This window comes from Sus scrofa, chromosome 15 (assembly GCF_000003025.6).
Source record: "Sus scrofa isolate TJ Tabasco breed Duroc chromosome 15, Sscrofa11.1, whole genome shotgun sequence".
Classification (NCBI taxonomy): Eukaryota; Metazoa; Chordata; class Mammalia; order Artiodactyla; family Suidae; genus Sus; species Sus scrofa.
Genome location: NC_010457.5, coordinates 56,238,610 through 56,260,557, shown reverse-complemented (window position 1 = coordinate 56,260,557; position 21,948 = coordinate 56,238,610). Strand labels below are relative to the sequence as shown.

General features: G+C 38.7%; 1 protein-coding gene across 4 annotated transcripts in view; it reads right to left on the bottom strand.

The window, feature by feature from the left end:
• MFHAS1 (malignant fibrous histiocytoma amplified sequence 1) overlaps positions 1 to 21,948 on the bottom strand; it is a 95,697-nt gene that overhangs the window by 35,594 nt on the left and 38,155 nt on the right. The window contains exon 2 of one of the 4 annotated variants that reach the window (XR_002339376.1): positions 17,339 to 17,416. The exons of the other annotated variants lie outside the window; for them this stretch is intronic. The gene's annotated coding sequence lies outside the window, so the exon portion shown is untranslated. The remainder of the gene's footprint in view (positions 1 to 17,338; positions 17,417 to 21,948) is intronic. 4 annotated transcript variants of the gene reach the window in all.

The window sequence follows — 21,948 nt, the reverse complement described above, 5'->3', positions numbered from 1 at the left end:
GTGTCAGGGCAGATTGTGTGCTCATTAAAATTCTTGCCTTCACAGATAACCCTGAAGGTCTGGGAGCCATGGAACAGTTAGTCCAGTCAATGAAATATAAGTTTGCTAAGTGTTTCTGAAAATGTTGGCCATGATACAAAAGCCACCCCTTCCTACTTTTCTCCGAATGTCTTTTCCTACCTGCAAATGCAGACGGGAGGCCTGGTGGAAATCAAGAGAAAAAAGAAGCTTGAACAGTATCCACAGGTGGAACAGACTGTCTCTAATGAGGTTACCCTCAGAGGTGTCTAGAGGCCAGATGGTCTGGTGGGAAGGCCACAGAGATGATTCTCAACCTTGAAGGTACATAACCTCCACATACCTGGTTCAGTAGGTCTGGGATGTAACCTGATATTCTGCATTTCTAACAAGTCCCCAGGTGATGCTCAGGCTGCTGCTGGTCCAAGGACCATACTTTGAAGATTGGGGAGGCTAGATGACCTCCAGCTCCCTCCGATCTTGAGATTTACCCATAGGCCCCAATATGAGAGGTGGCTCCACAGCTATGGTCCATGCAGCCATTAGTCAAGAGCTAATAACTTAGAGTTACGTGTTGGGAAACACAAAGATAAAAGCCTAATGACTGTAAAAGCTCCTAAAATAAATGAAAGAGTCCTGTTCAGAATCAAGATTTTCCTGAAGCATTTTGATTAAAAGAGTACTAAGGAGTTCCCGTCGTGGCTCAGTGGTTAACGAATCCGACTAGGAACCATGAGGTTCCGGGTTCGATCCCTGGCCTCACTCAGTGGGTTAAGGATCCAGTGATGCTGTGAGCTGTGGTGTAGGTCGCAGACGCAGCTCAGATCTGGCATTGCTGTAGCTCTGGTGTAGGCCAGTGGCTATAGCTCCAATTAGACCCCTAGCCTGGGAACCTCCATATGCCACAGGTGCAGCCCTAGAAAAGGCAAAAAGACAGGAAAAAAACAAAAAAACAAAACAAAAAAAAAGAGTACTAAGTCATTATTGTCAGTCACAGTTTTCATGAAGCTATTTGGTTTCAGTATTGTTTTTGTTTTGCGATTTTAAAACCTAAATCACAGCAAAGTGCACAAGTAAAAGACAAAACAATTTATGATCCACCAACAATGACAGGTTATTAGATTTAAATGGGACATTAGTGGGGGCTATTCTAAAGTCAAAGGATTCTTATGGATGGAAAGAAAACTGAGGCCCAAGGTCATCACAGCTCACACTGAAGCAAGATCATTGTCCTATGTTCTCAGTATACTTTCCTGACCTTTAAGGTCAGTTTAACGTCCAAGCCTAAAAAGAAATATGCTTACTTCAATTTTCAGAAGTAACCAGAATAAAGCATTTGAAAAAACAGTTTTGATGAAAGAAATCAAACTTAGATACATCCTATCCATAATACTACTTGATATCAAAACTTATAGTAAATCTATAATAATCAAGGTAACATGAATAGACATAGATTAATGGGACAGAACAGAGTTCAGAAAGAGACAAGCACATCCATGGTCCATTGATTTTTGACAAAAAGGTCTAGTTAATCCCAAAGGGAAAGAATAGCTTTTTTTTTCAACAATGGTAGGGAAACAACTAAATATCTACATGGAAAAAAATGAACATCAACCTTTATTTCATGGCATACACAAAGAATAGCTTGAAATGGATCCTAGACCAAAATGTAAAAGCTAAAATTATAAAACGTCTAGAAGAAAATTTAGGTGAAAATCTTAATCTTGAAAAGGCCAAAAAACAAAAGTATGAGATAAAAACTGAAAATTGAAATTTTAAACAATTGCTCTTCAAAATATACTGTTAAGAAAATGAAAAGGAGAGCCACCAACTGGGGAAAACCTTCATAATACATATATCTGGAAAAAAGCTTTGTGTCCAGAAAGTATTTTAAAACTCTTATAACTCAGAAATAAGAAGACAAGCAACCCAATTAAAAATGGGCAAAAGATCTGAACAAACATCTTATACACACTTGCATACACACACAAATGGCAAATAAGCACACTTGCAAAGATGCTCATCATCAGTCATCAGGGAAATCCAAATCGAAATCATACTCAGACATACAATATACCTAGTAGAATGGCTAAAACTTTTTAAAAAACGTACAATACCAAGTATTGGTGAGTACTAGAGTAATTACAATTTTCATACATTGTTGATTAGCGTGAAATAGTATGATCACCTGGAAAAGTTCAGCAATTTTTCGTAATGTTAAACATGCACTTATCACATGGTCTGATAATTCTAAGAAAAATGACAATATGTATCCACCTAGACAAAGACTTTCACATGAATGCTTATATGGTTTAGTTCATAATAGCACAAAAACAGAAGCAGCTCAAATGCCCCCATCAAGTAAATAGATACACAGTATTTTCCGAAATGGACTAGTACTCAGCAGTTAAAAAAAAAAAAAAAAAGAGCAAAGTGCTAATGTGTAACAACATGGATATATCTCAAAAACATGCTGAGACAAAGAAGCTAGGTGTCTGGGACCAAACATGGCACTACATCATCCTAGGGCACCACGGTGAACTCACAGATACCACAGAGTATTTCAGATTATTGAGAGAAATACAGCAACAACTAAACACCATGTCAAGTACTTCTACTGTGTTCTCTGGACCTAATGGAACTGTTAGGTATTTCTTTTGACTTGTGACACCAAGAAAAAAATGACTGATTCTCTAAAGGTCTTGTGAACCAGAAAATTTTGGTAACCTTTGAACCAGACACAAGAGAGTACATACTCTATGATTCTATTCACGTGACTCCTAGAACAGACAATCCCAATCCATAGTGCCAGCAAGCAGATAAATAGCTGTCTGGGGCTTGGTGGGGAGAGGGTTGGGGCATCTTTTAGGAAGACAGAAATGTTCCATATCTTGATTGCAATGGTGGGTGCATGTCAAAACTCATGGAATTTATCATATGCTTAAAATAGGTGGATTTTTACTATATGTAAATTGTACTTCAAAAAGGTTTATTTTAAAATAAAATATCCCCCAAATGTCAAAACACATTAAAAATATATATATATCCTCTCTCATGGGCCTTGAGAATCTTTCCAAGATGATAAGCACCCTGGAGCAGAAAGTGTGTGACAGCCATCCCTGTAGCTGCCCTCAGGGCCCAGAAAAGCATTACAGTTCATGCTCTGGAAATATTTGCTCATTAATTCCCTAATTTTCCTCACAATGAAGATGTTTCTGCAAGGAAATGAAATTTGAAACTGAATTCCAAAATTTCTATATAACTATCTTTTCATGAGAACACATTTTTGTCATGGAAATTTTTTAGCAGTTATAAATATTTATAAAGCTTTTCCCTTTTCCTCCCTCAAGATTCTGGTCATTGAATAAGGTTTCAAATTAAAAATTTAAAGACCAGGGGTGGGGTCAAGATGATGGAGGAGTAATATGCGGCATTCACCTCTCCCACAAATACATAAAAAAACCCATCTTCATATCTGCACAGAACATCTACTGAATGCTGGCAGAAGACCTTAAATCTCCAAAAAGGGCAAGAAACTCTCCACATAACTGGGTAGAACAAAAGGGGGAAAAAAAAGAGAGAGAGAGAGAAAAGGATCAGGACAGGACTTGCACTCCTAAGAGGGGGCTATGAAAGAGGAAAAAAATCCATGCCCTGGGAAACCACCTAACTGATGGGGAGATCAGCTGAGATGGAGGGACCTCAAAACCTCAGAGAAAAGTGCAGCACACGGACTGAGGAGGGCAAGGCAGAGAGACCCACATAGACCATCAGTACCACATCCCAGGACACCACAACGTGAGATGCTCAGAAGATGGCTGAATGCTGAGACTCAGGCTCCAGAGGTGGCAGAGGCAAACTCAGTCATCTCAGACTGCAGAGGTGGGCATGGCATGACGCTACTATGGGTCAGCAAAGACACCACCTACGGCGTACCCAGTCACCTCAGAAGCTGGCACAGAGGAGGGCACTGCACCAAGTACCACCCACTGCTGCTCTCACTGCTGCTGGGAATGCATACACCCTGCTGCTGCCACTGCCATACACTCTGGGAGCTACCCACCCCTGCCTGAGGGTCACTGCCACTTCCCAGGGCCCTGCAACTAGGAGCAGCTTGCACCACCTTCCTGTGGATCCTTGGACAGCAACTAGGCACTGGCTACTAGCCCTGCCCAGTGCCTTCATCTCCCTGGAAGAACACACAGCACCCTATCAATGGGATAACAGCCTGCACACACTGATGAAAGAGACAGCAAGCATCTAAAACAGCAGCCCTCACACCAAAAATAAATAGTAAGCCCTCACAAAATACCCAGAGGCACACTTGCATATAAACAGCCCTCCAAGACTACAGTAGTTGTTTTCCCCAAACTCACAGAATAAGAAAAATATAAGCCAACTGAAGAAGCTCAGGAACTATTCCCAGTTAAAAGAACAAGAGAAATCACCTGAAGGAGCAAACAATGAAACAGACCTCTGTTGTATAACAGACACCAAGTTCAAAAAGGAGATAGTGCAAATACTGAAGGAATTAAGAGTGAACATGAAGGAATTAAGAGTGGATAAGAACAGTAATGCAGATTATTTTAGAAAGGAATTAGAAAATATAAGGAGGAGACAAGAAAAATTGGAAAACTCATTTGCAGCTGAGTTAAAGGCACTGATGAGCAGAATGAATAATGCAGAGGTACGAATTAGTGACTTGGAAGATAGAATAATGGAAATTACCCAATCAGGACAGCAGACAGAAAACCAAATGAAAAAACATCAAAGCAATATGAGAGATCTATGGGATAATATAAAGTGGGCCAATCTATGCATAATAGGGATTCCAGAGGAGAAGGAAAAGAAAAGGGGATTGAGAATATATTTGAAGAAATTATGGCTGAAAACTTTCCAAATCTAAAGGAAACAGATATCAAGATGCAGGAGGCACACAGGGCCCCAAACAAGTTGAACTCACAAGTCCCACACCAAGACACATTGTAATAAAAATGGCAAAGGTTAAAGATAAAGAGACCATTCTAAAGGCAGCAAGAGAAAAACAAAGAGTTAATTATAAGGGAACCCCCATAAGGTTATTAGCTGATTTCTCTGCAGAAACACTGCAGGCCAGAAGAGAGTGGCAAGATATATTCGAAGTTCTAAAAGGGAAAAATTTGCAGCCTAAAATACCCTACCCAGCAAGAATATCATTTAAAACAGAAGGAAAAATAAAGATTTTCTCCAACAAGATTCCTCAAAAAACTAAAAATATAACTACCATATGATCCAGCAATCCCACTCTGAGAGGGCATCTATCCAGAGAAAACCATAATTCGAAAAGATACATGCACACCAATGTTCACTGTAGCACTATTTACAACAGCCAAGACATGGAAGCAACCTAAATGTCCATCAACATAGAAATTGATAAAGAGAATGTGGTACATATGCATAATGGAATATTACTCAGCCATAAAAAGAATTAAATAATGGCATTTGCAGCATCATGGATGGACCTAGAACTATCATATTAAGTGAAGTTAGATAGTGACAGACAAACATCATATAATATCACTTATATGTGGAATTTTTTTAAAAAAGGATACAAATGAACTTATTTGCAGAACAGAAACAGACCCACAAACTTTCAAAAACTTATGGGACAGGTGGCAGGAGGAGGTCTGGAGTTTGGGGACTGGCATATGCACACTGAGGCATATGCAGTGGTTGGCCAATGGGCCCATGCTATATGACACAGAGAACTCTACCCAATATTCTGTGATAATCTATGTGGGAAAAGAATCTCAAAGAGAATGGGGATGTGTATATGTCTGACTGAATCACTTTGTGGTGCAGCAGCAATTATCAAAACTTTGTAAATCAACTATACTTCAATAAAACTTTTAAAAAATGCAAAAAAAAAAAAAAAGATTTTCTCCAACAAACAGAAACTGAAAAAGTACAGCAATATTAAACCCATTCTAAAAGAAATGCTGAAAGGGCTCCTCTAAATAAAAAAGAAGTAAGGAGAAATAGGATGGAGGAAATCATAATTGGAAAGCAATCACTTAAATAAGCCAGCATGCACATCTAAATGGAAAAAAAAAAAAACTATTGTAAAGGTGACAATAAACACAAGGAACAGGAAAAGGACGAACATGAAGATATTAAAAAAGGACTTCCAAATCATAAAATGTGGGGAAGGAAAGTAAGAAAATCAAGACCCCGCTTTTTTTTAGAATGTGTTTGAACCTATATGACTATCAGGCTAAAGCAAGCAGATATAGGAAGGGGTTAACATACTTGAAAAACAGGGAAACCAGAAATTAAAACCAAACATTACATTCACAAAAACTAAAAAGAAGAGGACACAAGCATAAAATAAAAAGAAAATATTCCAACCAAAAAAAGAGAAAGGAACAAAGGAGAAACAGAATCAACTGGAAAACAAGGTTTAAAAAGCAAATAAATACATATTTATCAATAGTTACCTTAAATGTCAATGCAATGAATGCTCCAATCAAAAGACACAGATTGGATAAAAAAGCAAAAGCCTACAATATGCTGTCTACAGGAGACCCACCTTAGGGCAAAGGACACACATAGATTGAAAGTGAGGGGATGGGAGAGGATATTTCATGCCAAAGGACAAGACAGGAAAGCAGGAGTTGCAATACTCATATCAGACAAAATAGACTTTAAAATGAAGGCCATAAAGAAAGACAAAGAAGAACACTATATAATGATAACAGTATCCATTCAAGAAGAGGATATTAAATCATCAATATATATGCCCCTAATATAGGAGGATCCAGATAAATACAACAAATACTAATAGACATGAAGGAAGAAACTGAATACAGTAACAGTAGGAGGTTTTAACACCCCACTCACATCAATGGACAGATCCTCTAGACAGAAAATCAGTATGGCAACAGAGATCCTAAATGACACAATGGAACAGTTAGACGTAAATGATATTTTCAAGACATGGCATCCAAAAAACCCAGAATATACATTCTTTTTAGGTGCACATGGAACATTCTCTAGAATTGATCACATACTGCTGCACAAAATTAACCTCAACAAATTTAAAAGTATAGGAATTATTTCAAGCATCTTCTCTGACCACAGTGTCATGAAACTAGAAATAAACCACAGGAAAATAAATGAGAAAGAAAAACTGAATACAAGGACATGCTACTAAAAAACCAATGGGTCAATAAGGATTAGGGAAATTAAAAACTACCTTGAGACAAGCAATAATGAAAACACAACCATTCAAAATCTACGGGATGCTGCAAAAGCAGTTCTTAGAGGGAAGTTCATAGCTATACAGGCATTCCTCAAAAAAGAAGAAAAATCTCAAATCAACAACTTAACCTACCACCTAAAAGAATTAGAAAAAGAAGTGCAAGCAAAACCTAAATTCATCAGAAGGAAAGAAATAAAGATCAGAGAAAAAAATAAAATAGAGATTCAAAAAACAATTAAAAAAATCAATAAAACCAAGAACTGGTTCTTTGAAAGGGTAAACAAAATGGACAAACAAAAAACATAATACTATGAGTATATGCTAACAAATTTGACAACCTAGAAGAAATGGACAACTTTCTAGAAACATACAGCCTGCCAAAACTGAATTAAGAAGAAATATATCATTTGAGCAGAACTATCACAAGAATTGAAATTGAATATGTAATAGAAACACTCTGTACAAACAAAAGCCCAGGACCAGAAGGCTTCACAGATGAATTCTACCAAATATACAAAGAATAACTTATACCCATCCTTCTTAAACTTGTGCAAAAGGTTGAAAAAGAAGGAATAATCCCAAAGACATTCTACGAAGCCACCATCACCCTCATACAAAAATCAGACAGAGATATTAACAAAACTATGGGCCAAAATCTCTGATGAATACAGACATAAACATTCTCAACAAAATTTTCGCCAACCGAATCCAACAACACATAAAAAAGATCATACACCACAACCAAGTGGGATTCACCCTAAGTTCACAAGGATGGTTCAACATACACAAATCAAGGTCATACAGCACATTAACAAAATTCAAAAACCACACGATCATCTCAATAGATGCAGAAAAAGCATTTGACAAAATCCAATATCATTCATGATAAAAACTCTGAACAAAGTGGGTATGGAGGGAACACACCTTAACATAATAGAAGCCATTTATGACAAACCCACAGCCAATATAATACTCAGTGAAGAAAAGCAAAAAGGCTTTCTGCCAAAATCTGGAACAAGAGAAGGATGCCCACTCTCACAAATTTTATTTGAAGTCCTAGCCACAGCAATCAGACAAATAAAAGAAATAAAAGGTATCAAAGTTGGAATAGAAGAGGTTAAAACTGTCACTCTATGCAGATGACAAGATATCATACATTGAAAACCCTAAGGACTCCACACACAAACTACTTGAACTCATCAAGGAATTCAGCAAAGTAGCAGGATAAAGATTAACATCCAGAAAGTGGTTCCATTTCTGTAGACTAACAATGAAGTATTAGAAAAGGAATACAAAAAATGCTTTTTTAAAACTGCACACCACCAAATTATAAACATCTAGGAATAAACTTCACCAAGGAGGTGAAAGACTTATATGATGAGAACTATAAAACATTAAAAAAGGAAACTGAAGATGATTCAAAGAAATGGAAAGGTAGCCCACGTTCTTGGATTGGGAGAATTGATATTGTTAAAATGACCACACCACCCAAAGCATCTACAGATTTAATGTGATCCCTATCAAATTACCTATGACATTTTTCACAGAACTAGAACAATCCAAAAATTTATATGCAACCACAAATGACTCAGAATTGCCAAAGCAACACTGAGGGAAAAAAAAACTAGCAGGAGGCATAACTCTCCCAGACTTCAGACAATATTACAAAGCTATAGTAATCAAGATAGTACTGGTACAAAAACAGACATACAGACAAATGGAACAGAACAGAGAACCCAGAAATAAACCCAGACACCTACAGTCAATTAATCTTCAACAAAGGAGGCAAGAGTATAAAATAGGAAAAAGTGTCTTCAACAAGTGGTGCTGGCAAAACTGGACAAGTGCATGCAAATTGGTGAAACTAGAACACACCCTCACACCATGAACAAAAATAAACTCAAAATGGCTTGAAGACTTAAACATAAGACAAGACACCATAAAACTCCTGGAAGAGAACATAGCCAAAACATTCTCTGACGTTAACTGCACAAATGTTTTCTTGGGTCAGTCTCCCAAGGCAATAGAAATAAAAACAAAAATAAACCAATGGGACCTAATCAAACTTACAAGCTTTTGCACAGCAAAGAAAACCATTAAAAAAAAAAAAAAAGGCATGGAGTTCCCGTCATGGCGCAGTGGTTAACGAATCCAACTAGGAACCATGAGGTTGCGGGTTCGGTCCCTGCCCTTGTTCAGTGGGTTAACGATCCGGCATTGCCGTGAGCTGTGGTGTAGGTTGCAGATGCGGCTCAGATCCTGCATTGCTGTGCCTCTGGCATAGGCCGGTGGCTACAGCTCCAATTCAACCCCTAGCCTGGGAACCTCCATATGCCGCGGGAGCGGCCCAAGAAATAGCAACAACAACAACAACAACAACAAAAGACAAAAAGACAAAAGACAAAAAAAAAAAAAAAAAAAAGGCAACAAATATAATGGGAGAAAATAATTGCAAATTCTGCAACCGACAAGGGCTTAATCTCCAAAATATATAAACAACTCATACAATGCAATGGCAAAAAAAACCCAACGACCCAATTGAAAAATGGGCAGAAGACCTACATAGACATTTCTCCAAAGAAGACATATGGATGGCCAACAGGCCATGAAAAAATGCTGAACATCACTAATTATTGGAGAAACACAAATCAAAACTACAATGAAGTGCCATCTCACACTGTTCAGAATGGCTACCATTAATAGGTTTACAAATAACAAATGCTGGAGAGGGTATGTAGAAAAAGGAATGCTACTACACTGTTGGTGGGAATGTGAATTGGTACAACCACTATAGGAAACAGTATGGAGGTACCTCAGAAAACTAAATATAGAACTACCATATGATCCAGCAATCTCATTCCTGGGCATATATCCAGACAGAACTTCATTCAAAAAGATACATGCACTCCTATGTTCATTGCAGCACTATTCACAATAGCCAAGACATGGAAACAACCTAAATGTCCATCAACAGACAAATGGACTAAGAAGATGTGGTACATATACACAATGGAATACTACTCAGCCATAAAAAAGAACAAAATAATGTCATTTGCAGCAACATGGATGGAACTAGAGACTCTCATACTAACTGAAGTAAATCAGAAAGAGAAAGACAAATACCATATGATATCACACATCTGGAATCAATATACAGCCCAAAGAACCTATCTACAGAAAAACTCATGGACATGGAGAACAGACTTGTGGTTGCCAGGGGGCGGGGGGTAGTGGGAGGGAGTGGGATGGACTGGGAATCTGGGGTTAGTAGATGCAAACTATTGCATTTGGAGTAGATAAGCAATGAGATCCTGCTGTATAGCACAGGGAACTATAGCTAATCACTTGTGATACAACATGATGGAGGATAATGTGAGAAAAATAATGTGTGTGTGTATATGTAACTGGGTCACTTTTCTGTACAGCAGAAATTGAAGAACATTGTAAATCAACTATAATAAAATTTTTAAAGATGATTTAACCCTTTAAGCATATTTGGGACCCAAGTAATACCATGGAGAAAAAAATCAACCTTCAGAGACAGCTTTCATTAACCGTGTATTCAGATGAAACTTTCCATGCCCCTTGAGACTAGTTAGAACTGGGGCCACCAAAATTGAGCCCACTGCCTGCTCTTGTAAATAAAGTTTTATTGGAAGACACCCATGGCCAGTCTTTGAAAGATTACCCATGGCTGTTTTCCAAAATGGTACAACTTTGCTTCCCCACTTTGCTACAACTGAGCTGGATAGTTGCCAGAGAGACTCTATGCCCTACAAAGCTGAAAATATCTACTATCCAGCTCTTTACAGAAAAAAATGTTTGCTGAACTCTGACCTAAGATGTATCCGACCTAAAACAACATATATCTTGCCAAACAGACAGGGAAGAAGAGAAGAAAACGAAACAGCAAAATGAAGGATGTCTTTTAAAACACAACTCAATTCCATGCAGGCTAGGGTGCAGGAGGGAAGTTTATTATTTAAAATGCAAATTTCAAGCTATGCTGTTGTTTCCCACGAAATGTGTAGCTTGTGTAGTGCCAGATTCTGGACTGTGTCCCACTCAAAAAAAAATCTACATCTGTGGGCTGTTTCAAGTTGTAATTATCAATAACTATAAACTCGTTAGGAAAAAAAGCACACAGCTTTCTATTTTAAACACTTCCTGGGTGCAGTGATCCATCTCTCCATGAACTCAAAATTTTTATGTGCAGCATTAATGCAGGAGAGAAAAAATAAAGTGAAACTGGCTTTGTTTTTTATCTCCTTTCTGACTGCTTTTTCTCCTCTGAATTTCCTCATTTTTCTGTAAGTGAGCCCACCTTTCTTCTCTTTTTCCCCCCACAGTAATAGTCATCTCATTGTTTATTTAAACTGGCTCTTTACACGTGTATGAGTTTCATTCTGCCTAATGTAGAGACTAAGCACAGCTCCACATATAAAAATTTTAGGTATTTTTATGCAAGTTGAACTGGGTTAGGGAGAGCAATACTGGAATAGTGGCCTTGTGACTCTGGCAAAATATAACTAAGCATTGCCTATAAATATTCATTTAGCTTTTTGAAATAGGAACTGTTATCAATATGTAATCAGCAACTAGATGTTCATAACACTGCAGTTCTTCAATGATGTTGCAAATGCTCTGCTAATTTGGGCAAGCTCTTTATATATATGTTCTTGAAGCGGATGACCAAATAAATTATCCTGCTAGGCATTCAGGACAAAAGATTTTAAATAGCAATGAAGCAAATTCTTCATTTTCTCCAAAGAAGATATAGAAATAGCCAATACACACATAAAAAGGTGCTCAACATTTTTCATTTAGGAAATGCAAATCAAAACCACAAAGAGATACCACTTCACACCCATTAGGATGCCTTACTATTAAAAACCAGAAAATAACATATATTGATAGGAACGTAAAACAGTGTAGCTGCTGTGGAAAATAGCATAGTGGTTCCTTAAAAAATTAAAAATAGAATTACTGTATGATCCAGCAATTTCACTTCTGAGTATACACTCAAGAGTGGAAAGCTAGATCTGAAAGAAGTATTTCTCCATCCATGTTGATGGCAGCATTATTCACAACAGCTAAAATGTGGAAGCAGCCCAAATGTCCATTGACGGATGGATAAGCAAAATGAGGCCTATCCATGCAATGGAATATTATTCAGCCTGAAAAGGGAAGGAAATTCTGACACATGCTACGACGTGGATGAACCTCAAGGACATTATGTGGAATGAAATAAGCCCCAAAAGTGGTGCATGCCCTTCCATATTCTCTCTCAATTATTCCCTTGTGGTTTGGCAGTTTTGACTTACAAATTAGCAAGGTTTTAACCCTGTGAAAACAAAACAAAACTAGGTGCCTGATTTGCATATAAGAATGTGAGAGAGAAAGACTAAGAGCAAAAGATGGATGGGCCAAGGCAAGGAAGGGTAAGAAGAGAGAGAAGGGAAGGGGAAGGAGAAACATGGTCATTTCTCCCCTAGATGTCACCTCGTGCACCCTCCCCATAAACACTTTTTAGTCACCCATATCTAATAGGCTGAAAATGAGAGCCAGCATTTCTCTTCAATGTAGGTGTTACAGTAAGATTAGTGAAAACACATAAAAAAGGGAAAGATAATAATTGAAGAATTCTTTCTCTTAACATTATCTGGGGCAGAAGTATGCATAAAGAGGACAAACTATAAAAAGCAGAGACATTTTATAAATGATTGTAGGATTAATTTAAAGTAATTAAAAATGTGTTCTTCTCTGGACTCTTACTGCATGGATGTCATGCTGAAAGGCATGGAGACATAGGTTTAATTCACACAGAAAAGTGGCATAGATGGAGAGGAAAAGAACCCTGGACCAGTGTCAGCCCTTCCACTAATCAGCAGGGAAACCCAGGGCAGAGCTTATCCATTTCTCAGCTTTGCCATTCAAAGAAATGGGAGAAATCAGACTACTGGTCCCCAAAAGTTCTTCCATTTCAGCCCTAAAAATGATAGGATTCTAAGTCATATGATCATTGTCCCAACATGACTCCTTCTCTTAAAAATGGGGGAAAAAAGCCCTGCAGATGTTCCTACCAGAGGCAGTCTTCAAATGTGCTATTTGTTCCCTATAGGAAACAGTACCATCTTCTTCAAATAAGACTCTGTTCACACTTAACCAGGTTTCTTTACAAAAAATACAAATAAAATATGCATGGGCATGTACATCCCTCCTGTCATTGTTTAAAGTTAACAGGATTCTTGCACCAGCCCCTATCTGAAAAGATCTAAACCTACACAATTAGGATGCTTTAATTCTGCAGAGTCAGGGCTGGCTTCCATCTACCTTCTCTGTCATAAACTAAGAGGCTGGTGCAAGGTCAGATCTCAGCTTTAGATGTCTCCTCAGATAATCCCTCATACTGCCCAGCACTCCCTCTGTCCTGACACTCCTTATACCCACTCAAAGCTCAAGTCGTATATCTGCAGACTGAGTTACTGATCACCCACCCATCGTCCCAACACACATACCAGACTGGGTTTTCAACTCCTGGACAGCTGAGGTGTTCACTGTCACTGCTTCATCCCCAGGCCCTCAAACGGTACCTGGCACCGAGGGAGGCTCATCAACACTGCTAAATAAGCAAATGTAAGATCTAATCCTGGGCACACTTAGGTTGTTGCTTTATTTTTAAAAGAAGGCCCAGGAGTTCCCGTCATAGAGCAGGAGAAACAAATCTGACTAGTATCATGAGGACGCAGGTTTGATCCCTAGCCTCGCTCAGTGGGTTGAGGATCTGGTGTTGCCATTAGCTGTGATTTAGGTCACAGATGAAGGATCTGGCATTGCTCTGGCTGTGGTGCAGGCCAGTGGATACAGCTCCAATTCTACCCTTAGTCTCCATATGCCTCAGGAGCAGCCCTGAAAAAAAAAAAAAAAAAAAAGATAAAAGAAGGCCCAAATACTATCAGTATAATAATAAAAGAACTCTTGGGTGAAGTTATGAACAACAACAATAAATATAAGATGAAGGAGGAAGGGGAAAAACTCATTTGAGCTGAAATAAGAGGAAGATTCTGAGGACAATGAAAATGGAGTAAGTTATAACCTCCCTTGATATTTTGAATGTACATAGGTTCTTTTTCCATTAAAGCTAGAGACAGAGATGGAAACCAGCCCACTTTCGGCCATATGCAAAGAAAATAAAGTGGATTTTTTTTTAACATTTTGCTTCAAAATTGCCATTCTTACTCAGGCATGATCAACTAAATAATGGAATTCTCTAGGTTAGTTCATAGAAAAGGCAGAAACGGTTCTATTAAAAAAAAAGAGCTATTTCACAGTACAAACTAATATTTTAACAATGATTAGGACTGATCTGTCTATGACACAAGAAAATCCATACTCCTTTTTAGTAATATTAGCCCCACCACAGAACACGTCAGGCAACTAAGTCCAAACCTGGAAGCACCCAGTTAGAGCTGGATGCATGAACAAAAGATCTTAAGGGGCATCTGTGAGGCTGACTGGAGCAGGGTTCTCAATTAGAAGCCTACAATAAAATTGCCTTTTACAAGACCCTCCTGCCATGGCTGATATGAGGCTCCTGGGGATGCTTTGTCTCCTCACTGGCCTTTTCTGATCTTTATCCTGAATTTTCTTTCCTTGACTTAAGGTTTTCATATCTTAAGCTTAGTGTTGCCCTAAGATTTATTGACAAATACACATTTATTCCTGTGAAAAAGCATTGGAGACACTGAATGAGACAATAAAATTTTGAATAAGTCAAAATAAAAAATTACACAGGGCCCATACTTCACTTTGATTTGACTTTCCCATCAAAATCTCCTCCTCTCCCTGCCTTTCCCAGCTCAATAAATGGTAACTCCAGCATTCTGATTGTTCAGGCCAAAACCCTTTGTCTTTCTTTAATTTTTTTCTCAGAACCCAGCACCTACTGACAAACCCTTCAGCTCAGTCGTCTCATCAGATCTAAATAGTAACCACCTCTCACCAGCTATAATGCTAGGATGTATCCGAGCTACCATTGCTTCCTGCCTAGGCTACTGCAATAATAGTCCTACCTCCCCTCCTTGCCTTCCCCCTCACCTGTCCGTGGCACACCCTCTGCAGTCTTTTAAAAGTATTTAATTAAATTTTTCTTTAAAAATTCTTTTTTTCTCAGCTCAGAAACCCCCACTGGCTTCCCAACTGTCATAGAATTGGTGAGATTACAAGTGATTTTTATTTTCTTCTTTGTACTTTCACACATTGACAACAAATGTATTTTATTGTCCCTGGAAGGAAAAGCTACAGGGTGGTTGTTTCCAATAAACTTGTTAGAAATACCTTGAGAAAGATTATCAGAAATATATAAAGGGATTCACTTACAGAAAGAAAACATAAAGTAGAATAGGAATTCATGATTGATAAGACAGTTAGTGGCTATATACTAAGAAACAATAATAACCTATATTTAAATTTGTCACATATTAACTGCCTGAACAAGAAGACACCTCATGGCATAAATCTTGCAATAAATTCCCTGCCATTCTAGACCTTCAGAAAACGTGTACTGACCAAAATTCTTCCTGCTCATTAAGAGTGAAAGAAATACTTCCTTTCTACTATATCACCACTTCAAATAGCAGGTGTCTAAAGCCAAATTGTTCTTTGATGGCCTTTTTTAGTATACTCAGTATACCCATACAGCACCTTAATTTCCTACCACATGCATGCTGAAGAAAAACATCCAGACACTGAGGGGGGTTGTGTACTTGGTATGGCACACACAACTAGGATAGAAAGCAGTACACAAAGATCCCTTCCTATTTGGGGATATCTTCCCTCCTCCTATGATAAAAGGTAAGAAAAGAAAGAACAAAACCTGGATATTGATGGAACTGAACTGCTTGGAAATTCATCTGAGACCAGTGTCTTAACCCCCACGGCCAGGGCTGCACCAGCTGATCCCTTTCTTCTCTGTCTCTTTTAGCTGGACTCAGAGGGTGTCCCACCTGCCACCAAAAGGCTTGAAACGGCCACCTGTGTCCTGCTGTACTTTTACCTTTAATCATTTTCAGCACATTTATCACAACAGCACTGCTCCTATTCTGCAAGGAGAGGACTATGACCCCAATTCACACAGGGTTGAACACATTAGCCATTTTGAGGGAGTGTCTTTACTGCCCATTTGACAAAGAGCCAGTCGGGCTTAAGCATGAAAAAAAAAAAAGTCATCCAATTTCATTTCCCCTTCTCTGTCTCAAGCAAAGGAATAAAAATGAAAGCCATTACTATAAAGAAACACAAGTATAAGAGCAAACAGAACTCCCAGGGAACACAAAACCCCCCTCACCGTTTAACTGAAAACTAAGACACTGAAATACTTCATGAGTAGATGGGAAGCCCTCTGACTAATAATAGAGCTGGGTAGTCATTTTTGACCAACGAGTAAAATATTTAACAGAGAACTGAGAAAGCATTTTGTCCTTACATTAGAAGTTTTTAAAAAACAAACACATGAAAAACACAGACAACCAGAGGAAGCCTCCAGCCCACAGACTACTTAACACAAAAAAATTAAATGTCCACACAACTCCTTTTATCAAACACAATGCAACGCGGGCCTCCCCACATGAAACTGGTTGGGGAAAAAGTCGTGAAATCAAACAACTTTTTTTTTTTTTTTTGAAAGAGAGAGGGAGACTTCTGACTTCAAAGGGCCGTTACACTTACTTTTCTCTTAAACTGCAAACTGACTGAATTTAACACTTCTTCCCCAAATATCAAGGTAAAGATACACGGCTGAAAGCAGAACATTCTGAAACAATTAACTCTGAAAGTTCACAGTTTACTGATTTTTATTCCTTCATGTACCCACATATGTATGTATGTATCTACATATACCTAGAGAGACATACATAATCCTGTGTCAGTGGTATTTATCACTATGATATAGCAATGTAGTAATATAATATATAGTAATACATATTACTATATAGTAATATTTTATATATTCTCTCTATATATACATATATATAAATAATATAGGGTTATAATAAAGATATTTACCCAGCCTCACATTTATACCTTTATTATTCTCTCAGGATTCAGCTCAAATCTGGCACCAAAAGAGTCTCCAGCAGGCTGAAAAGGCATCTGTGTCTCCTGGAAACAAAACGAGCACCTAAGTGGCTGCTTTACTGCAGTCAAGGGTGCTATGCTTCTGTAGAGATAAACTATTCCTTTCTTTAAACTGCAAACAGGTAGGGGTAGATAAGCTTTACTTTCTAGCAAGGGAGAAAGTTCTTTCCTTTCCCTTTCAGAGGGAACCCAACCCTAGGAGATGGTTTATGGCTCAAAGCCCTAATTGCCTGGTGTGACCTAGGGAAAATTCCACTTTGAGAAAATGCACTTTCCTTAAATATGCTGAGGCAGAAAGCAGCTGGGTCTCTGAAGAGGCCCCTAGACTTTCTTACAATAGTAAAGACTTTTAGAAAAGCAAAGGAAATTAAATTACTTTAAACTAACAGTGTTTGGAATCTTTACTTTGAACCACCTTGAAAAGCTAATACTGTGCCTGTTCGCATGAAGATGATTTTATATGAATCATATATTCTTGATTAGGTGTGAGGCCACCAAGACCAAAAATTACACGGAAACTTGTAAATCTAGTGGCACCAACCAGCTCGTAAACTAGTTAGCACACATAAAGTATTAACACTCCCTTCCCCAGCAGGTTCCACATACACCCCCGAAGACTCCATCAACAGTTTTACCACCCTTGGGACTAGTCACCTCCAGTCAATTAACTTTTCCTTACAGAGAACCTCTGTACTTCAGAGTCCCAAAGTCTCACCCAGGGTTATGTATGTAAGTTCCCCTCAAAGGTTTAGGAGAAAATTCTATACCTAGATAAAAGAATTTTTTTTTTTGGCTACACTCACAGCATATAGAAGTTCCCAGGCCAGGGAATAACCCAAGCCACAGCAGTGACCCGAGCCACAGAGTGACAATGCTGAGCCCTTAACTAGGCCACCAGGGAACTCCATAGATGAATTATAGCAAAAAGTACAAGGTTTGCTTTCCTTTTTCATTAAGCTTTGGTTGTTTTCAGTATGCTCAATTCTGCTGATAAGAATCTGCCCTTTTAATTTGTGCTATGATTGTTATTTGGGTAACTGATTAACAAGAGCTAGTTTTGCTGTCTGATCCCAAATACTAATATGTAGTATTCCTCCAGTGCTTCATATTTGCCATGTTGCTGTCACTGAAATGAGTCATATGCCAGTAAATAAGCACACTGAGTCTCAGGGGACATGACTAACAGTCAGCAAACAAACACCCCACAAATGCAGAGATGCAGGTGAATCCTCCTAAAAGTGAGGTCTGGATTCCACCAAAGAGCCTCTGCAAACTCTCCGTGTGGAGCTGCCATCTAAAGTTTAGCCATATTTCTTAAAAAATGGAGTTTTTTTTTTTTTTTTTTTTTTTTTGTCGTTGTTGTTGCTATTTCTTGGGCCGCTCCCGCGGCATATGGAGGTTCCCAGGCTAGGGGTTGAATCGGAGCTGTAGCCACCGGCCTACACCAGAGCCACAGCAGCGCGGGATCCGAGCCGCGTCTGCAACCTACACCACAGCTCACGGCAACGCCGGATCATTAACCCACTGAGCAAAGGCAGGGACCGAACCCGCAACCTCATGGTTCCCAGCCAGATTCGTTAACCACTGCGCCACGACGGGAACTCCCAAAAAAAAAAATGGAGTTTTAATGTGCTGTGAAACAACCAGGGACTAGAAAGTGGAAAGCACCTAGCTGCTGGTACAAAACAGAACTGGAAATAAAACTGTATTCTTTCATAGTATACCCCTTTCCTTGCTTTTTCTCTTCCCATTCACTGAGTAACACTTTAACCAAAGAATGAACTTAAAATAAAAACAAATGCAGGAAGTTAATCTGTTCAAAACACTAGCAGTAATGTTAAAACTAAGGTAAGTGGAAAATAGGAAATTTCAATGAAGCCCATAAAACAAAGGTGCTTGGGCTTGTGAGACTTCAAGCATGATCACCATATCCTCCGTTCCCAGCGAAGGAGAGAAAATATTTTCTCTGCGCAAAGCTGAAGCTTAAGTGTAAATTCCAGGTCAATCAAGATCCCTACTAAGGGCTGGCTGTTCTTAAGAAAAACCTCCTAGAGCCCAGTTTTAGAGCTTCAGGGAGTGGGGGTGCAGTGTCAGCTTCCTGTCAAGGAGAGCTGGCTCTGACAACTGCGGGAGACCCCCAAGAGATACTCCGCTCCAGAAAGCTGAGGTTTCAGCAGTGCCTGGTATGCGATACAAGCCATTGGCATGACCACTTAAAACATAGCATTCAGTGGGGAAAAAATAAAATGAAATAAAATAAAGTGGATGGGATGACTATGCAAAAAAATAAATAAATAAAAATAAATTCTAAAACAAAACAAAACAAAAACACATAGCATACAAAGTTTTCTATCTAGCATCTGCTGGTCTCAATAGCTTTAAATCCAGTGGGAAGGTTTTGTTTCTTTGCAAATTCTGTATTCTTAGGATACCATCACCCTTCATAAAGGCTGAGATTCCAACTTCCATGGCCATTTGCCACCGATGCTTTTAATAACCATACATTGATTTGGTTCTCAAGTCTAGAGAAAAAGCTATTTTCGCTCTGCCTAATAGAGTAGAGCCAACATAGCATACCGCACCATGCAAAGCTCTAATTTGGCTGACATCAGAACAGAGTCTGTTAAAGGGTTTCTTATATTGGGCTATTATTGCTTTTAGCCTTAATGAGTCAAATTTACATTCTGGGATAAGGACATTCACTTCCAAGTACTTTAGGTCAGAACTGTTTATATTTCCACAAAAACATTTATACCCAGATCTATTTTTTCAGTCTTACTTTGTGGGTGGGGAGATGGCCTTAAAAAAAAAAAAAAATCCATTTAAGCCAAAGGAGGTGGGAGGTCCTAATTCTATCCTCTGCAGCAGCAACTGCCTGACTCAGTCTGTGAGCCTGTATCTGCTCTGAAGCCCCTGATTTCACCCCTACCTGCTCCAGTTTCTCCTACTATAAAAATGGGGGTTTACCACCCGTTCATACTTATGTACTTATACTGTGGACATACACTGACCCCAAATACACACACCTCCCAGGAAGTAGTCTCCTTCTAGCTCAAAGGATGACAAACTCCTGTCCTGCTGGCCCTGTCCCATTTTACAGGAAGGAAGGGAGCACTGGAGAGCTGTACCCAGAAGAAGAAAAGCAGCAGAAAGGGGGAAGAAGGCCAGTATCTCTTAACTACAGTTCCATAAGCCCAGACAACTCCTTTATTAGTTAATATGTACCACCTCCTGAAATGTCTGCTCACTATTACTATAAAAACCTTGGGTTAGAAGTGCCTGGCTCAGAGGCTCAGTGCTCTGTAGCTGGCTCAGAGGCTCAAGGCTATGCAGTTGTTGTAGGTAAAATGGCTCATCTTCACAAATGCTATTTGTGAAGGAGAATAATTATTCCTATTTGCGATTCCCATCCTACAAGCCCAGTGAACACCCTGAATTGCCTTAGTTGTAGTTGCATTATAGAATTATACCTATTTGGATTCAAAAAATTAGTTTTTAACTAAGAGACATTACATAGGGTTGCCTATGTAAATTCAGCAAATAAAAATACAAGATGGCCAATTAAATCTGAATATTGCATGAAACATAGCTATATTAAAAAATTATTTGTCACTTATCTAAAATTCAAATTTAATAATACATGTGATTATGGGACACACTTAGAACAAAACTTCATTGTTAGTTATCTGAAATTCAAATTTCCCTGCACATCTTGCACTTCATCTGGCAACTCTGACATTGCACTAAAGCCTAAAAGAACAAAGATGAATAAGACATGGCATCTGATGACCAGGAACTCACAGTCTGGTGAGAACCAGAATAATACAGGTTTTCAAGAGGATTAGAGGCACTTAACAGGTGCTTTCAGAAACACAAATAAAGGAGCTTTTAAATCCTAATATGGCACCCAAATATCCTTATTCTTTACAATGAAAGTAAACATTATGGAACCTTTTATTCTAGAATTCTTTATATTCTACAGATTCTATAATCCTGATTCAAGAACTTGCTAAGTGTTCTAAGTGTTGTTCCCTGATTGGACATCATTCACAAGAGTAGCATCCACAGTAAGAAGTAAACCTCGAGGAGTTCCCTTGTGGCATAGCGTGTTAAGGATCTGGCATTGTCACTGTTGTGGCTCTGCTTACTGCCATTGTGCGGGTTCCATCCCTGGCCCGGGAACTCCCATATGCAGCAGGTGAAGCCAAAAAAAAAGAAAAAAAGTAAACCTTGAGCTAAGCTGAAACTTCCAAAATTTCCAGGAGTTAATAAGAACTTCTCTCCTTAACCCAGAGCTATGTTGCTAACCTCCCAAGAAACCACATAAAAGCAGAGAGCACCATGACTTGCACACAGTTGCTCAGCAACAGTCATCTGGAAAAGGAAACCAAATACTACCAATGCCGTACCATCTTCAAGGGTAAACCCCAAAACTTGAACAATTGTGAAGAACACACCTTCTGTTGTTATTTGAGCCTGAAGCAAGTTCCTATCAAGGTAATGTGGAGGGAGTTAGAGGACACTGGCTGTAAAATAGATTTGAAAAGACAGATTAG